Source organism: Streptopelia decaocto (assembly GCF_964273445.1).
Source record: "Streptopelia decaocto genome assembly, chromosome: 7".
In the NCBI taxonomy this organism is placed as follows: Eukaryota; Metazoa; Chordata; class Aves; order Columbiformes; family Columbidae; genus Streptopelia; species Streptopelia decaocto.
Window position 1 is genome coordinate 7,462,979 of NC_138661.1, and position 18,472 is coordinate 7,481,450.

At 41.9% G+C, this 18,472-nt stretch overlaps 1 protein-coding gene across 1 annotated transcript in view; it reads left to right on the plus strand.

Annotated features, from left to right (window-relative positions):
* RHOJ (ras homolog family member J) overlaps nt 1-18,472 on the plus strand; it is a 65,160-nt gene that overhangs the window by 9,225 nt on the left and 37,463 nt on the right. The window lies entirely within an intron of this gene.

Here is an 18,472-nt window from a genome sequence, read left to right on the forward strand (position 1 = left end):
CCTGCACTAAAACTTTCTTCTCATTTTGTGTTGTCTTGATAAACTATGATACCTTGATGTCTGTACTAGTAATACAGATCGTTGCTACCATGCATCACTGTGTATATTTTGCCCAGCAGTCAGTGTCTTTCCTATGTTCTAACTTTCCACTTGCTATGGCCAGACCTAATGACATCATGGAAATGGCAAGGGATGAGGAAGAGCAAACATATTTCCTTCAATTGTTCTGTTCAGACAAAGTCATTAAACAGTAATGACATCTCCTGTCAAATTATTATTTGTCTTTGCAAAGAAAAAAATTCCTAGTTATTATATTTCTAGTCTGCGTTTAAGAGTGATCACTCACCAGTCTCCTGTCAGATATATTTTTCTTGTATCCCAGGCTATTGATCTTCCAGCTAAATCAGGGAATAAGTTACTGAAGAATGAAAGCTTCATGAATTGGCACCCCAAGTTTTATCCCAAGAGGCACTGAATGAATGAATTCTAGACTGGATTTATAAACTGGTATTCAACTCTTTTCCCCAAATAATATCAGAGAAAATGGATTTTAGAAGATGTCTAATAATTAAAAGCAAGAATTATTTGCATTCAAACTCAGCAGTTTCTCACTCAAGACCATGCTACCAGCAGCTGTGGCTGAATGTGGGGACTAGACTTTACATGTAACTTCTACATGTGCTAAAATGCTCAAGCGTCATTCATCAGCCAATGACTTTCCCATGTAAAGTGGACAGGAAAGCTCTCCCAGATCTGAGAATGAATCATTACACCTCACTGTAATCCCAAGCACTATCTGTCATGTCTCAGCAGTGAGCACACAGCCAGGTGAACTGAGGAAGGACCCAATGACACAATCCAACCATGTGCTCACTACCACCTTTGGCTGGAACAGATGCAGATTTCATTATGCAGTGATGGCTTTTCCTTAGTATTTGTCCTGTAGCATATATATTCATTTATGACCAAGAGAAAACCTTCTTCTTAGACAGGTATCACTGTGGGCATGGAAAGTCATCATATGAGAGTAAGCAAGATGGCTTGGAAGGATCCCAGGGGGCACAGTGCAATCTGCACCCTGTGGAGCTTGCTGGGAAATGGTGTCCCCAGCTAGTCCACATAGCCAAAGTGGTGAATTTGGGATCCCAGTGAAGGGCAAGGTATGAAAGACCGTGAGAGCTTGGTATTTCAGCTAGGTAGTCCCCCAGATTTAGTGCTGGTCCAGTGCACCAGCAAATCCATCAGTGGGAAGGCACAGGTTTGCTTTTCTGCCTTGGGGAATGGCACAGTAGTGAATCCATAAATATGAAATGTGCCAACCAGCCTCAGGGGAAGAGAAGGCTGGAAAAACCATTCACCGACAGGAGAGGCACTATTCCCAGACACAGTGGAAGGGGAGGCACAGTCAGGAGGGTGATGTCTTGGCAGCAGGAGAGGAAGAGCAGCACAGTTCTGTACCGGGATTCTCATTCCTGCTTTAGGACAGTGTGCAAGTGTATCATGGAAATAGCAGTCCCAATGATGAGCATAGGAGCCAGGACTTCAGCATCTGAAAGAGTTAAGGAGACTGTGCAGAGGGGCTGGGCAGAAAGGTCCTGCCACAGTGCAGGAGGATGCCTGAGATGACTCACTAAAACGACTTTCCAGCCTCTGCAGTTCTGAGGGGACAGAGGCCACGTATCTTATTAAAGACTCTTTGGCACAGACATCCAGCTATAACTTTGAAGTAATGATCTTAACAGTATCTGCTAATGCTTGGCTTTTTGCAGACTTTAAGGAAAAAAACAGCTTCAGCAATGAGTGGGAAAACATACATGTTCAAACATAGCATTAATTTTTATCCCCTGGGAGATGGGACAAAAAGAGCATCTATTTACAATAATAATGCTGCTTTGCTGAGAACAGACCATGAGGAAAATCCCATAAGGTTGGAAAATGTGTTTCAAGTTCACAAACTGTCTCATGCTCCAGCTCCAGAGCGGGCAGCCATCCAACTGCTGCGAGCAGTTCTGTCCTCAAAGGCCAGGCACTCCCCATCTCAGACACTCTCTGCTTCTGAGCAATCTTCCCAGCTCCATTTCAGAACTGGTTAGCTTACGTCACCAAGTTTTCCTCCAATAACCAGGTGTTGAGTCAACATATTTTTCTAATTTTGGGGGGCCCAGTTGCTTGAGAACCTGTCCATAAGCAGCAGAAATGCAGAGTCCTGATTTTTCATTTAGAAGGTGAGGAGTTTCCACCAGGGAATCTCAGCCCTGGAACAAATTCACCCTGAAAATGCCTCCTGAGACTATCTATTTTGTGCTACATATAGCAAGAAATGGCATGTGGAAGTAATGCCCAGGACTTTGTGTAGTCTATTCAAGCTTGGACGAGAGCACTGCTATTGACAGGTTGGGTTGTATGATTCTGCTTCCCAAATGGCTCCATATGAGCACATAAACTTCACTGAGGGCTCAGGGTCTATCTGCATATAGATGACTAAATATCTCTAGAGAGGTGTTTTGTAATTGCATCTTTTATTTTTGTTTAGGTATAATTTCAGAGACCTTTTCAGCTATATGTAACACAAAGGATAATGTAGAATTGCTTCTATCTAGTTTAATCCCATTATTGCTCTCTGAAAACTTGCCATTAAGATTTTCAGCAAAAGCATGAACAAAATTTAAGAGGACATTTGCATGCTCTTATTTAAGCTCTTGAAAGAACCCTTTACCTTCACAGTGCTGCTTTGCTTTGTTCTGTGTATGTAACCAGTAAATCTCAAAAATCAAGCACAATTTCCTTCATCTCATTGCCTTCTAGTTACTGCTCAGAATATTTTAAGCCTGTTCCAGGAACACAAGGGAATAACAACTCTCATCAAAAATATATGTGAAACACAGCTTTAAGAAAACCATTTTCCAGGAATACTGTCCATGAAAATGAGATCAAACTCAACATTAAAATATAAGTTCATATTCCAAAAAATATTCAGTTAATCTGCCAGAAACCAGGCCTTACAGAAGAACGCCAAATTAGCTAAGCTAGTTCATTATAACGTTAACATGGAGAATTTCCCTTGCCATGCATAGAAATGCTCTCTGATGGAGTTTGCCATTTGGAGATCTGCTGGGGATTTACCTAAACCATTCAGTTTGGTTCAAGTCCAGAAGGGTGAGGTTGCTGTGATTCTTGTTATTTTAATATTTGAGAGTGTTAAGTGTATTTTCTCCCTCTACTCTCCCTCCTGGGAAACTGCTAAAATGGTGAAATAATTCATTCTTCCATTATTTGAAGCGTAGTGCCCAATTTATTTATTTTCCTGTAAAGAGCGCTTTATAGCAATACCGTAAGTCCCTTCTGATGCTTCCAAGGAAGGAAGAAGCAAGGAGGAGTGTGAATACAGAATGAGGTCCCCAATCTGAAGTAATGTTTGACAGGGGGAAACTGTGCCAAGAAAACAGTGGAAGGGGAATAACTTGTGTTGTCTCCATATGGTGCTCCCAATGGAGTTTCTCTCCTCCTGCCCTCTATTTAAATTCATGAACATGAGAGATTAAGTCTTGTGACAATTTTGGGAGGAAAATGGTATTTTGAGACTAAGCCCAACAGGGTGGAAACTCCTGAGGACACAGGGAAACCTTGTCCCTGGCTGAGCGCATTCACAGTATGTCACAGTGAGGTGTATGGGAGAATTCATACAAAGACAGCCTGACTAGAGAGCACCTTGTACCTTCCATCACATTAAGTCCTTCCAGTTCTGTATCCTCTTTCTGCAGTTCCCTCCATGAATAGCTCCATTTCCTTTTCTTGCTATTTATTTTCCACATTGCCTTTTTTTTTCTCAAAGAATAGGGTCTTCCCACCTGAAATGTTAGAGGAAAAAATGGTTTGTCTTTCCAAAGTGTGCCTGAGTACAGCATGGGGCATGGAGCTGACTGGAACTAGATACAGGTCCTGCAGAACCATCCCTGAGCCAGCAAACCGCAGACATTGCAGGCATAGCCGCTGCCCCACAAGCACTGAGTGATAATTATTACCGTGTGGCTCTTTGGATTTCCTCAAGCACTGCTGAGCTGGCAAGGACTGCACCCAGCTAGGGCATAAGAGCAGATGTTCTTGTCTCCTGACAGACACCAGCTCTGCCTGATGGAAAATGCCATCCGAGATGAGTAAAAACCAACAAGCAGCCAGACAGGGCTTTGCAGGATGGTGGTGGGACCACCCCACAGTGACCACTATCCCTTGCAGACACCATCCAGCAGCCACCTCTTTCCTGGCAAACCACTGTCACAGCATACCAGAAAAGCATTATCTCAGCATTGCTGCTTGTGTGTAACCTAGGGAAGGTCTAAAAAGCCAAGCAGCTGCATGAGAAACAAACAAACAAACAAACAAAAAAAATGCCCAAGAAAATAGGAGAGAAGAATTTGAGGGGGGTGGAAAACAAATATACATTCTTAGAGGATGGAGGGGAAAGGTAGGTTTAAGAGAAGACAGTCAAGAAACAATCCATAAACCATAAAAAAAGTGATTCGTAACGACTATGTTCTCAGGGATATGACTCATGATTTTGAACTCTTAGGGTTAGCAGTTCTGGCCAGAGCATTTTTCAAGGACTATCCCACCAAGGAGAAAACGCTGATTCATGAAAGTTGAAGCATTTTTCAAATACTTGGAAGGACAAATTCCTGAGGTCCAGGGCCCTCTGGTTATTTCTGACAGTGCAGCAAGAAAGACCTAAATTGAAAACAAAATATCTGAAGGTTTTATTTTCATTCCATTGTAACATAAAAACAAATTGTAAAACCTCAGAAGTTGTCACAATGCTGAATTATCATCCCCCTGGCCAGTTCTAGTTTGTTACTGTTATTATCCATTTAACAGTTATTGTATTGTAATCATTATTACTCGAAGGCAGACTTACTCCCACTTCCTCTAAAAGAAATATTTGTGCAACAAAGACCAACATTTCCAAAGAAAATGCCTCATATGGCAGGAGCTCAGGTGTGGTTTTGGGCTCTCTCAATATGACGAGCTGTAATGGTTGTGGGGAGAGGTTGGCAATCCTTGCGAGCCTTGGCAAACCTAATGGCAGGACCAGGCAAGCGCTTAGGAGAAAAGTCTTTGAACTGTGTCACTTCTTGTGTCTTTGATAGCTGTGGTACAGGCTACCTGCAGAGGGTTTTTTTCTCCTCCTTTAATGATTTTTGTCATCACATTACTGTCTAATAAATCCACAATTCTAATTAATAAGACCATATAGGTTTGATTTCCAGAAGAAGGAAGTTATCTTGAGCACTTTCAAAGATTTTCAAAGTATGTCTTCCCTCTATCAGACACAATCTTGCTCCAGTTAGTCATCCCCAAAGTTAGTGATGCTGGGATAAGGACTTCAGATGTGATGCCCAGTAGGCCTGGGGGAGGTGTCTGTGGCCACATTCTAGTGATGCTGCTTGTAGATTACGGAGGAAATATACAGTAAAGGACCCGATTGGGATCTCATGCCATATTAAGTTAGAAAGGACACCACCATGGTTAGGGAAACTAGGTGTGTGCAATTAGTCTGAGCTTGAAATCCATCCTCTATTCCAGCTTCTGAGATCATTTACTGTCAGGTCACTTTCAGGATCCCCCTGCCCCGTATGGCTGCATTTCAATTATCTACCACACTAACAAACTAAGCTACTGCTTTTTGATAGAAAGGATTCATTCCATTGGCAAGAAGCTAAAAAGGTCTATCCAGGAGCTTCTCAACAGAGGTTTCAAAATCTTGTCTTAATATGAATTACATCTGACCCAAGGAAGTTCATTTGTGGTGTATGAGGACCACCAAATTTCACATTTCCTATATGGGCAACCCTTTGTAATGTGCTCCTGCTGTGACCTGTCAGGCAAGAATAAAATCAGAGCCATCAGAGGCAATGAGAAGGCGCTACCAACAGTACCTAATGGATTTTCTTCTTTAGAAGAGCTGGAAGCAAAAACTGTAAGCAACAGGTTTCATTTTCCAGTGAGTGTGATGGGTGTGGACAGCTAAAATTAGATGTAGTCTCTATTCGTTGTAAATATTTATGCCTATTACCATAATACATAGCTTTTAGTCTGATGATCTTCAGTATGAGGAAATCATGGTAAATACATTTTGATACTGAAAACTGAGGAAATAATAGATTTTTGGGCAATTCTTTTCCAGGTTAGCTATACTCACACAAATTGCTGGGTTCATCTGGTTTTAAAAGACTCACAGAGCTGAGGCCAAGCAATTCTAAGTCAGGAAACCCTTCAAGTGAAGGAATGTGTTGTATACAATAAAAAGCCAACAAGCAGATGAATAAAATAAGTGATAGAAGCAGATAATTTCCTTAATGCATTTCTGTGAAAACTGCTAATCTCCCAGGAAATCAGAATGAAGATATTTATGACACAAAACAGACAATTTCTCAAGAAGGAAGTATCAATTTTCCCCTGATATATTTGCAGGAGATGTAAGGAAATGTTCATATGTTAATAGTTGTGTGATTTATTTTTTGTAAAATAAAGACTTAGTAGATTACAAAGAAACCATATGTTTGGGGCAAACTTTCTCATAATTTTTTTCTTTATTGTATTAATTTATATATAAGCAGTTAGAGTAGTTCCTATAGTTTTCACTTCAGAAAATTTTCCTCCAAATCATTTGCACAGATGCCTCTTGCTAAGCAAAAACGACAGTCCTAATGTACTCACCATTTTACAGATGCAACCACTGTTAATTATGGGGGCTAGTAAATGAGCTTTATTCCTCTACATGTTTTAATAGCATATATAGAAAAAAAAAAAAAAAAGAGTTTGATCAGCAGGGCAATACAGATGCCATCTTGTCATGGGCCAGGGACACTCCAGTATTAGAATATCTCCCATATACCTGCTCATAGAAAGGCAAATCCACCATAATTCTGGTAAGGGCTGGAGTTCACCAGTAACAATAAAACAGTAACAGGAACCAGAAAGTCAGAGTAGATCAGGCAAGAAAAACACTAAGTTGAGAAAACATGCAAGGCCCAGAAGAACTTGGACCTTGGCATTCGTGCTGTACAGCAGAGTGGTTTCTGGGGGAGAAAGAATGTAGCTGGCTGGAAGACTCTTTTCTCTTGTTGGGGCACTTCAGGCTGTGGCCAGATGTGAGAGGATGGAAAGTATCTCTCTCTCACTCACTTATGAATACTTAGGTTGGAGGACCTCATTCAAATCCAATTTGAAAATAAGCATTTTGGGTTCCTTGGAAAATCCCCTCTTCTCATTTTAATTCTCAAGATGTTCAAATTCCCTTGTTCATCTCCCTGAGCTGCTGAAAGATCCTCGTTCCTCCATTGCCCATGGTCTTGTTACAGGCATCAGGGTCTTCTCTGCAGGACGGCAGCAATCCCATCCCTCTGCACCCACTCCCTCAGTTTATAAAATGGCTCATTAAACCTTTGACTATGGAAACCCAAGCACTAAGTAGGAGTCTTGGTATCAGAGACTTGTAGTAGCTGTAGAAGAAGATGTTAGACATGTTGCAATTTTTGCAATCACACATTTGGAAGGAAGACCACAAATTCCCTTAGCTCAGCAAAAATATATGGTAACTGGGTGATGATCACTGACACTGGAAGTGCAATGGATATGCTCCAGATGTCTCTTCAATGTCTACTGGGAGTTATATCCTCCCATTGACAGATGGGAAACTTCAGTTATTAAAAAAAAAAATCTATGGGCTGAGTTTACAGTAAGGTAGCCAAGACCAGAATTTCTCTCTATTTATCTGTCATGTTGCTATTTCTAGAAATACCTCTCTCTGCCCTCTTGAAACACCAGAGTGTATATTTCCCAGACATGTAGCTGCCTTAAAAGAAAAAAGATCTTAAACTAGGAACAAGTAATCTTATGGAGATCAATATGTCTGAAGGCACAGGGGTGGGGAAAACTTAAGAGAAAAATGTTTGTGAAGGAAAGCAAATTTGCTAGAAAAAAAATTTGTGGCTTGCCATCACCCACATATCCTTGACTAAGGAAAGAGCTTTTTCGAAGTGAACAAAGGTATACATCCCAACACAGGATGAAGGACTGTTCAAAAGGATGTGGCCCTGCCACTATTCTTGAAAGTATTGCATCACCATTTTGAAGAATTACAAAGCGACTAGAATCATAGAATGGCTACATATGTAGGGTAGACATTGCACTTGGAATCACAGAATCACAGAACAGTTTGGGTTCAAAGAACCTTCAAAGCTCATCCAGTGCCACCCCTGCCATGAGCAGGGACAACTTCACCAGCTCAGGTTGCTCAGAGACCCATCCAGCCTGGCCTGGGATGTCTCCAGGGATGGGGCATCCACCACCTCTCTGGGCAACCTGGGCCATTGTCTCACCACCTTCATTGTAAAAAATTTCTTCTTCATGTCTAGCCCACATTGCCCCTCTTTTGGTTTAAAACTATCACCCCTTGTCCTGTTGCAACAGGCCCTGCTAAGAAGTCTGTTCCCATCTTTCTTATAGGCCCCTTTTAAGTACTGAAAGGTTGCAATAAGTCCTCCCCAGAGCCTTCTCCAGGCTGAACAACCCCAGGTCTCTCAGAATAGCAAGCTTGTGATGATGAAATGCTACATAGGATCAAATTAACTTGTCCCCAGTGTTTCGCTGTGATTACAAGAAGCCATGTATTTTTTTCCATAACCATCCCCCAGGTTACTTTAGCACTGACTTTCTGAATACCAACCCATCACTGACCAGGTATATCCTGTAAAGTGTCTGACTTATCAATCTCTTTGTTAAACAACAGGGAGTCTTCTCAGACACCCCAAGCTGCATTATGAACATAGCACTAACAATTTAGCATTTTAATGCAAGCAAAGGAATTTGAAGACATGTATAAGCATACGTTTCCTGGCAGTTTTCTCATCTTAATTTCTCCAGAGGGTTTCAGTAGTGGTAAAATCACGCATTTTCCAGAATCTGGACCCAAACTGAAAGTCTGAAGGTCCTGTGTGTACAGAGGAATGTTGCTGTTCAGAAAGGGCAGAGATTTTGAGAAACTGCTTTCACAGAATCTCAGAATGTCAGGGATTGGAAGGGACCTCAAGAGATCATCTAGTCCAATCCCCCTGCCGGAGCAGGAGCACTTAGATGAGGCTACACAGGAGCCTTTGTTCTGAAATCCTCTTAAAACCAATCCAAACCATTTTCTTAGTGGTCCTCAGTGGTGTGGTATGCACGAGATTTAAGTCTTGTGTATTTGCCATTTGCTCACTGCTTTCTTAACTGAAATGGCATCAGCTGGCCATTATTATTTCACACTCTGGAGGGTTCAAATGTTCATCAGCTCTCTGATTCTGTGAGCTTACTTTACCAAGAGCAAGAGAGATTTCTCGGCTGTTTGGTCAAAAAACACACTTCATATATGATCACAGCATAACAATGCATACACTGCCTAATACTAAACAGTTCATTGCACACTATGAATGCTTAAAAATAAAATGAACCACTGTTATTTTAGATGATCTTGATCATTATAGCCCTGCGGGCAGCAGGCACCACAGCAGTTAATAGTAACAATATTTAATATCAGGGAGTAGGGTATATTAAGTAAAAATTTAGTTCAACCCATAAACAGTCTCTAGTATAAGCACAGTAATACATGAGAGCTCGTGGGTTTTATGTAAAAGCAGGTTTGTGTCAATACTCACATTTTATTTGGAGGGAAATACTGGTATTGGGAGAGTCACACAGCTGCAAGGCAGGAATCAAGGCCAAATCATCTGTGTCATGGACCAAAGCTTACCCACAAGTCACCCTACCTGCCAGCTTATGTGGACACAAGTTGTTCCTTTTATTTTTCGCCTGGAATAGTTCAAGGTTTAAGCCCCATTTCCTTTGCCAAAACACTTCCCAGACAGCCATACACATCCTGATTGCTTCTTTCTTTGTTTCAACCTCTGTTCATACACATGGATTGAAATCTGGTTTGCTGAAGGCAATGTGCCCATTGTCACAGCTGGGACAGGGATTTCATCCTCTGCCCCAAAGCCTTTCCAACTGGGCAACCAGACTTTCTGTTTACTCCTCTTCAGGCTGTTTGTCACAGCCTGGTTATGCCCATGTCCACGTGAGGGATGCTGGAGACCACTCAAATCTGTCCTGAGGGAAGGAGCAGAAATACAGGACAACAGACCACAGGCCATTGCAGATGCCTTCTGGCACTAACACCCACCCTTCATATCTACTTGTAAAATTTCATTCAGCCCCCGTGCAGTTGTAAGCATATGTTTGCCTCCGCGCATGTCAGGAAACCCAAGCCTCAGGAAAGTCCTTCCCGTAAGTGCATTAACAGACATCTGGGTTTAAACACCAGTTCACGATAAGCACACGCTGGTGTGTTTTGCTGAAACAACCCCAGAATGAGGAAAGTCTGAATTACGCAATATTAAAATAATACTCTCCATTTATTAAGCATGTCCTGACAGTACATAAAAAAATTCTGGAGCTTTCCTCTCGGCCAAATATTTCTCCCACTTCATACCATAGGTATGTTCCAATTGTGCTAGGAGCAGAATGGCAATATTATGACTCACTTTATATTGTAGGCTGGAAGCACCATATTTTGTTCCAGAAAGAAATAGATTGTAGGCATAGGATTTTAAAGGCAATTTTTTCTAAACTATACTCCAGTATATTCTGGAGCATGTTTTGACCTTTACACCACCCAGTCCCTCTTCAGCTACAGCCCTGGCTGTGCTTATTTTAAAATTTATAACTGTGCTGGGAATATAGCATGTCCAAATTAATTTACAGTGGTAAGTGAGGGAGTTAAATGAATATTTTGTGTTTCCTTCCAGAGCAACTCTCATGGCAGTAATTGTTGCCACACACTTTTACCATCAATTCAATGTTGTGTCTGTGCTGAAGCACTCAGGCACAGATGAAATGATGCTGTTCTTGTGTCTCATAATGGCCCATTAAAGCGATCCAAACCTTTTTGTTCATCGGCTATCAGGGAGTGGAAAAGATCATCCTCCCTATTTGGTTTTACACAAATTATACAAGGTTTGCCCACCAAGACTATCATGGACTGAAGGTTTAGATATAGTTTATTTTGGTGATGGGGTGGAAGTGAAAAACAAAAAAATCCCTGGTGTTTAACAGGTGGTACAAAATCCCCTTGCTGCTTGGTACCAGCAAGTTTCATTTGTAACAATCCAGCGTCGTACCCTCTGCATGGGCTCAGGAACCACTTAACATCACTGGCCCCATCAGACCTGACCTGGAAACTTCAGAAGGTCACATGGCAATTTCTAAAAATCATCTGCAGCATTAGAAACAAACCCCGGAAAACAGCACCTTGACTTGCAACCTCTCCCACTAGGACCAAAGATATTTTGAATACAAATTCATGTCTCAAAATCAAAGGTGTGTGGACCACTGCTAATGTTGACACTAGAAGTGTCCTGAGCACCAACCGCGTTTTTCAGTTTTTCACTTGTGACAAGCAAAGACCATTGGCATGGCCTTGTGAGCCACGGCGGACAGACATGCTTTCTAGCGTTTGCCTTTTAAGGGACTGAATCAGCATACTCGTTTGGAGCTCAAATAAATAATGTAAAATGTTGGAGGTTCCCATATAACCAGGCCCGGTGCCTGAAAAAAGAGTGTTTCCCTTTTGCAACTTTTTATACCTCTGGTTTGTGTTTAACCACCAAAACGCCAGACCACCCCCTGCACTCCTCTGTGACCGTGATATACCAACCGAATGGGTGCAGATAGGACAGTGCTGTGAGCCTCCAGCCTGCCTTGCCTTGGCTTCAAGCCATAAATCCTTCCACCCGCCTTGACCGACTCAGCCCCTCGTAAGCCCTGAGCTTTGCTGGGATCAGCTGCACCTGACACTTTTGGATCAGGGCCGAATTCCTCGAGGGAACTTTGAATCCCTGAAGGATCTGCTCCAAGGAGATATTTTTTCCTCTTAGGAAACCAACAGTGCAGGATATAGGAGACTTCCTTCAGAGGATATACATACAGATAAAGCCTTAAAACTGTTGCTTATGTAGAAACAGTTGCATGGCAGACAGGGGCATTTTGCTTCTGACGGCAGCATCCTCACTAGTTCAGAAACAGCATCCCCCATCTGACTCTGCATGAGGAAGGACACTGCAGAGTTAAAAAGACAGGGTATCAGGGTGGAAACACATGTCCTGTAAGACCAGGTTGGAATTATTTCACTCTGTATAGAATCAGTGTTCTGAGGAACACTCGTGAAATGGAGAATGTCCCAGAAGGTCACAAAAATAATAGAAAGTTTGGAAAATAAGATCCATAGGAAAAAGCTTACAGTGTTGCAAATATGAAGGCTGCGGGTTGTGTGGAAAAAAATAATACAGAGCAGTGAGGAACAGAGAATAGGAAGCTCAGGGTGGAAGAAAAGAACCCCTTTTTTTCAGGACTCCGTACATACAAAATAGCCTAAATCAACTCCAACAGCCCAAAATTCATAATACAGTTTTTTTAGTAAAACATATACCCTAATATGTGGTCCAGTTGTAAAACTGAATAAACTGCACTGTGAAATTCATGTGGCAAAGTCATTGCAGATACACTGCTCAGAGCAAGCCTGGCCAGGATCAAATGCTCGTCCACATGACCCAACAGCACGCCTTTACCTCCAAAAGTAATACTATCTGTATTCGTTCTGTTTATCTGGTTCAATAAGAATCTAGAATAATATCCAAAAAAAGCCATTATACCCTCAACATACTGTGATTGTTGGAGAGTGCACAGGCACAGTAAAACACCCTTCACAGCATCTCTCCATCCTGAATTCAGTGAAAGGCTTAAGTGGAAGGGCATGTCATTGATATCACATTTGCTGTTGTTATAGTCTCTGGTTTTAGGTTTTAAACCTTTTAATAGTGTAATAATGAGCTTTCCGTTTCTTTGCTGACGTGGCTGATGCCTGCAGGCTATTGAGCTTAAAAGCCAAAACACACAGACATAGAAAATTTGCGTCAGGGTTGAAAAAATATATATCCTATTGGAAGGGTGGGACTTAATTGGCCTTTGTTCTCTTCAATCTCACATAAACAAGCACACTCAGACATCTCCCAGTACAAGGCAAGCAAAATCAAGAGTGCCTGTTCAAACTGGAATCTTACTAGTCCCTGGGGGGTGGCAGGAACATATGTGCAAGTTACAAGGCTTGAAATTTAGGACTTTCCTTCACAAAATGTCCACATGGATCAGATGAGAAATCACCACTCATTGAAAGAAATGTTGTGCATTGTGCCAGATCCTGACAGCCTTAATCACCTGGGCCAGGATTTGCCTGTCCTGGGACTGCAGTTGTGTTTGTGGTCAGTTTGTGCATCAGGATGTGGCCTAGAGCTATTTTGGTCTTCAGCTGTATTATTTATCAGTGAGTTGTTCTCAACAAATATATAGCAACAACCTGCAGAGACTGATGGGAAAATAAAAAGAAACTAAATAAAACAAGTAATTTCTAAATGCTGCAGTGAATAATACTTTATGAGCCATGAAATAGCTGTAATTAAAAAAAATAAAGAGGATTAAAAGAGTTTTTTAAATGGTGATAATTATCCATATCACTGCATTGTAACCGTATGATTATACACATATTCTGCCTTTGCAAAACTTCTGGTGTCATTTCTCAACCATTCAAAGCAGTCATTACATGATGCTAGGAAACAGTCCACATTGTCTGCTGTGTTGACTACCTCCTCCCCCTCTGCTTTTGTTTTCTTCCTCTCTTCTTCTATTCCTCCTCCTCCCAATCAGATTCAGAACTATAAAATATCACAGCCTGCCTCAAACTGTGGAAACTGGGAGAATTTCCACCTAAATCAAACCTGGAGTAGGTGGATCTCTTCAAACAGTGAGGGACCCTCAGGGTCAGAGAAGGAGTCAAAGCCAACTTATGCCAACAACCTCAGTGACTGCGGCCAGTAAAGTGAGCACGGGAAAGTGTTGTTAATGATGCTGGTGAAAATGAGAAGAGAGTGCTGTAAGTCTGCAAAGTCTATCTGTAAGTCTTTAAGTGTATGTATGTGTGAGCCTATTAAATACCAGTAATTTTATAATACTAATTATTGGTGCAAATGAGACCCCATAAGAACATCAACAAAATACAAGGATAACCAGATGCATGGCAGATCCTACGGCAGATTCTGTTTTGCCATATTCAGGAGGAAACACAACAGGCATTCATATCTTCATGAGATGTTATATCTGTGCAAAATGTTAGACCTTGAATTACCTGTCAACACATCTGGGATATATCTGTCATCTGCCATGAAGGTAAAAATATGCTCAGGAGGCTTCCTGGAACCCTGTTTCTACTCTACTCCTTCTCAGGTACATACCTCAAGTTCTCTTCCAGCCTCACATCATTGTCTTCAGAGAACCCTGTTGTGTGAGCTAAGAGCTTTCTCAGTGTGGTACCAAAGGCATTTGCTTTCATTTAAAGGTTATTAGTCAAAGGAACAAGGAGAAAAGGTAATAATTAAATCTAAAGAGACAAGGATGAGAGAGGAGGATAAGTAAACTATGACAGCTTCCACCCCTTCTTGTAAAATTATGTGCAAATCTTCTCCTCTGTGAAAAACAATTTATATCTAAATATATATGGCCAGATGGGTATGGTAACTCATTGCTGCTTGAGTCACAGAATCATTATAAGAAAAATATTATTAAAACAGGCCTATCCAAGGACTGGTTTCTGATTTTGGTAGCTGTTTTAAATCATGTTCTGTTTTGCTTGATAATAGAGGATCAAAAGTATAACTGCGTTTCCAGAGCAGCACTTACCTCTTAGCCAAAATAATGGAAAATTTTCAAAAATGCTCGGGGATCATAGAAAAGCTCACCACAATGCTTTTGCCGTCATTGCTCGCTCTGTTTTCCTGGACAGTTGATGGAGGGCTGTTCCACTGGAGGTGGAATTTCAATGAAGGACTTAACATTTTAGTAAGTAGGGACTGCAAGAAAAAAATTGTGGAAACAAGACAGCCATATTCACCATATTTATGAATTCGCATTCAGGCTGTGCCTGGAAAGGACAATGCAGTCTTTTTTATTAAATATGGAAAGCTGGGCAAAACAAAGCCATTTTCCTAACTATGCTGTACACAGTGGAGGCATTGGCTGGTTTACACATCGTGAAAAGTTCTGTCTTGCTACACTCCACAGACACAGTCCCCATTATATTCCAGATGTAGTAGGTACACATCTGTGTACAGCGTATGGTGCAGATTCACCTCCTTTCTGAAGTGGAAATGAGCCTTTGCTTTCTCCAGCACTTAGTACTTCTGAATGCTTCTTACTGAGGAGTATTATTTTTTTGCCTTTTCCTGGCTTTCTTCAGCCATATATGTGGGATGAACAACATTTCTTGCACCTGGGCTGAAGCCAGCAAGATTAGCAGCAATCATTGTTATTTATCATTATGTGCAGCCTGTAAGCTCGCTTTCAGAGCAAGGACAAACTCCGTCCTGGTGATCTGAGAGTTCAAAGCGATGTCCTAAACTTCAGCTGTCATTTGGTGTTGGATCACACTAGCCATGTGCTACTTGAAAGGTAATTTCTGTATAGCCACAGAAAGGGCATCAGCCCATATCAGGCTGGTACCTAATGAGTGTAAAGCTGCCATAATTTATTAAGGGAACTGAACTCTGAATGAGCATTTTTTCTGGTTTGGCTGACCTCAAGCACCGATTCAAAACATCTGACGAGGCTTATGGGATTTTTTTCACATTCAAAGTGGCAGCTCTTAAACCTTCTGGGCATAGTATCATTACTCTCTGAATGAAGGATCTCCAAAACCAGAGCATAATGAAGTGCAGAGGGAATATATACACATTGCCACTTTGCACACTGATTTCACTTTAAGAGTGACAGTTAACCCTCATTACTAGATTGTTATTACCCCTCTAATTGCATATGTTGTGAATTATATTTAGTGTCAAGTTTAGACTGAGAAGAGAGTCTTAAAAGCCAGTTACTGCTTCTAATGCAGTCAATGGGACTTTCCATTGAGTCACTGGGATTCAACCAAGGAGAGACTTCAGAATCACCGAAGAACAGAAAACGTAACCAAAGTGATAGGCTGGATGATCTGGGCATATATGCAAAAGTCACTACAGCAGGAGAAGAGCAGACATTAAATTTGGTAGCAAAGTTGATGGAATTTCTCTGTGTTTTTAAGCTTACATGGTGATGGAATAAAAAAAAAAAAAAAAAAATAGAAAGAAGGGAAAGGGAAAGGGGAAGGGAAAGGGGAAGGGAAAGGGGAAGGGAAAGGGGAAGGGAAAGGGGAAGGGAAAGGGGAAGGGAAAGGGGAAGGGAAAGGGGAAGGGAAAGGGGAAGGGAAAGGGGAAGGGAAAGGGGAAGGGAAAGGGGAAGGGAAAGGGGAAGGGAAAGGGGAAGGGAAAGGGGAAGGGAAAGGGGAAGGGAAAGGGGAAGGGAAAGGGGAAGGGAAAGGGGAAGGGAAAGGGGAAGGGAAAGGGGAAGGGAAAGGGGAAGGGAAAGGGGAAGGGAAAGGGGAAGGGAAAGGGGAAGGGAAAGGGGAAGGGAAAGGGGAAGGGAAAGGGGAAGGGAAAGGGGAAGGGAAAGGGGAAGGGAAAGGGGAAGGGAAAGGGGAAGGGAAAGGGGAAGGGAAAGGGGAAGGGAAAGGGGAAGGGAAAGGGGAAGGGAAAGGGGAAGGGAAAGGGGAAGGGAAAGGGGAAGGGAAAGGGGAAGGGAAAGGGGAAGGGAAAGGGGAAGGGAAAGGGGAAGGGAAAGGGGAAGGGAAAGGGGAAGGGAAAGGGGAAGGGAAAGGGGAAGGGAAAGGGGAAGGGAAAGGGGAAGGGAAAGGGGAAGGGAAAGGGGAAGGGAAAGGGGAAGGGAAAGGGGAAGGGAAAGGGGAAGGGAAAGGGGAAGGGAAAGGGGAAGGGAAAGGGGAAGGGAAAGGGGAAGGGAAAGGGGAAGGGAAAGGGGAAGGGAAAGGGGAAGGGAAAGGGGAAGGGAAAGGGGAAGGGAAAGGGGAAGGGAAAGGGGAAGGGAAAGGGAAAGGAAAGGAAAGGAAAGGAAAGGAAAGGAAAGGAAAGGAAAGGAAAGGAAAGGAAAGGAAAGGAAAGGAAAGGAAAGGAAAGGAAAGGAAAGGAAAGGAAAGGAAAGGAAAGGAAAGGAAAGGAAAGGAAAAGGAAAGGAAAAGGAAAGGAAAAGGAAAGGAAAAGGAAAGGAAAAGGAAAGGAAAAGGAAAGGAAAGGAAAGGAAAGGAAAGGAAAGGAAAGGAAAGGAAAGGAAAGGAAAGGAAAGGAAAGGAAAGGAAAGGAAAGGAAAGGAAAGGAAAGGAAAGGAAAGGAAAGGAAAGGAAAGGAAAGGAAAGGAAAGGAAAGGAAAGGAAAGGAAAGGAAAGGAAAGGAAAGGAAAGGAAAGGAAATTCACTTAAAGTCAGTGTGCTGAACAGATTGTCCCACTGTTTGCTGACTTTTAAGATTTTCAAGTCTCTTGTTGAAGCACGACCTTGGAAAGCCTGGAAGGGAAGAGATCTTTTAGGAACAGACGTTTCTTGAGAGCACAGCTCCTACAGGTATCACTGACTGAAGGACAAACAGCCTCTTTGGCAGGACAAACTTATTGGGCATTTTCTAGTAGCAACATCTGTAAAAAAAGAAGAGTGGTGTGTTGTCCTTTAAAATTCACTGTCACAAACCTTATAGGAAATGTGTTCACTCAGTTCTCATTACTGCCAAGAAAAAAACTTGGGTGCACATACACACCACAGGTCCTAAAATCTGACACTAAGTGTTCGGCTGTTATTTTAATGCTTGGTTTGCCTTTAAAAATGTTTGAGTGAAAATCAAAATTCAGTTAAACATCATTTTCTTTTTAGAAAATTTATTTGATTTTGTATCCTGCAAGGTTCATTGCATATGCAACACACCTTTGCAAACCCCATGGATATCTGTGTATTTCTATGCAAGGCTAATCCTTCATCTGATTAATGTCTAGTTGGTTGAAGATGGGCGGGGGGTTATGTGAATAACTGAGAGCAAAATTCAGGCCCCCATGACTGGTAACAAGGTAGGATTTAGTGGGATGGAAGAGTGCAAATGTTTGGAGAAAAAAAAAAAAAAAAGGAAAATTAGAAAGAATTAGGGAATATTTCTTAAATAATAAATCGGCATGTGAGTATCAAAAGAGCCAAAGCCATTTGTGAAGCATGGTTCTCAGTGAGAACAGGTGGCTTTGTGCTCTTTAGTCATTCAGCTGCTTTTCAAAATCCCTCAATAAGACCCTACCTAGCAAAAAACTCAAGGCAAATAGATTACTTAAACACCCATGTCCTCTCACAGCAGTCAGAGAGGCTCTGCAGGAACACACGCATCTGCCCACACACATCCAACCACAAGATTAGGGCCGAAGTGTTTATCGGTGGAACCTTACCAGAAGTTTTTTTAGATCTGTTTGCATTAACGTCAAC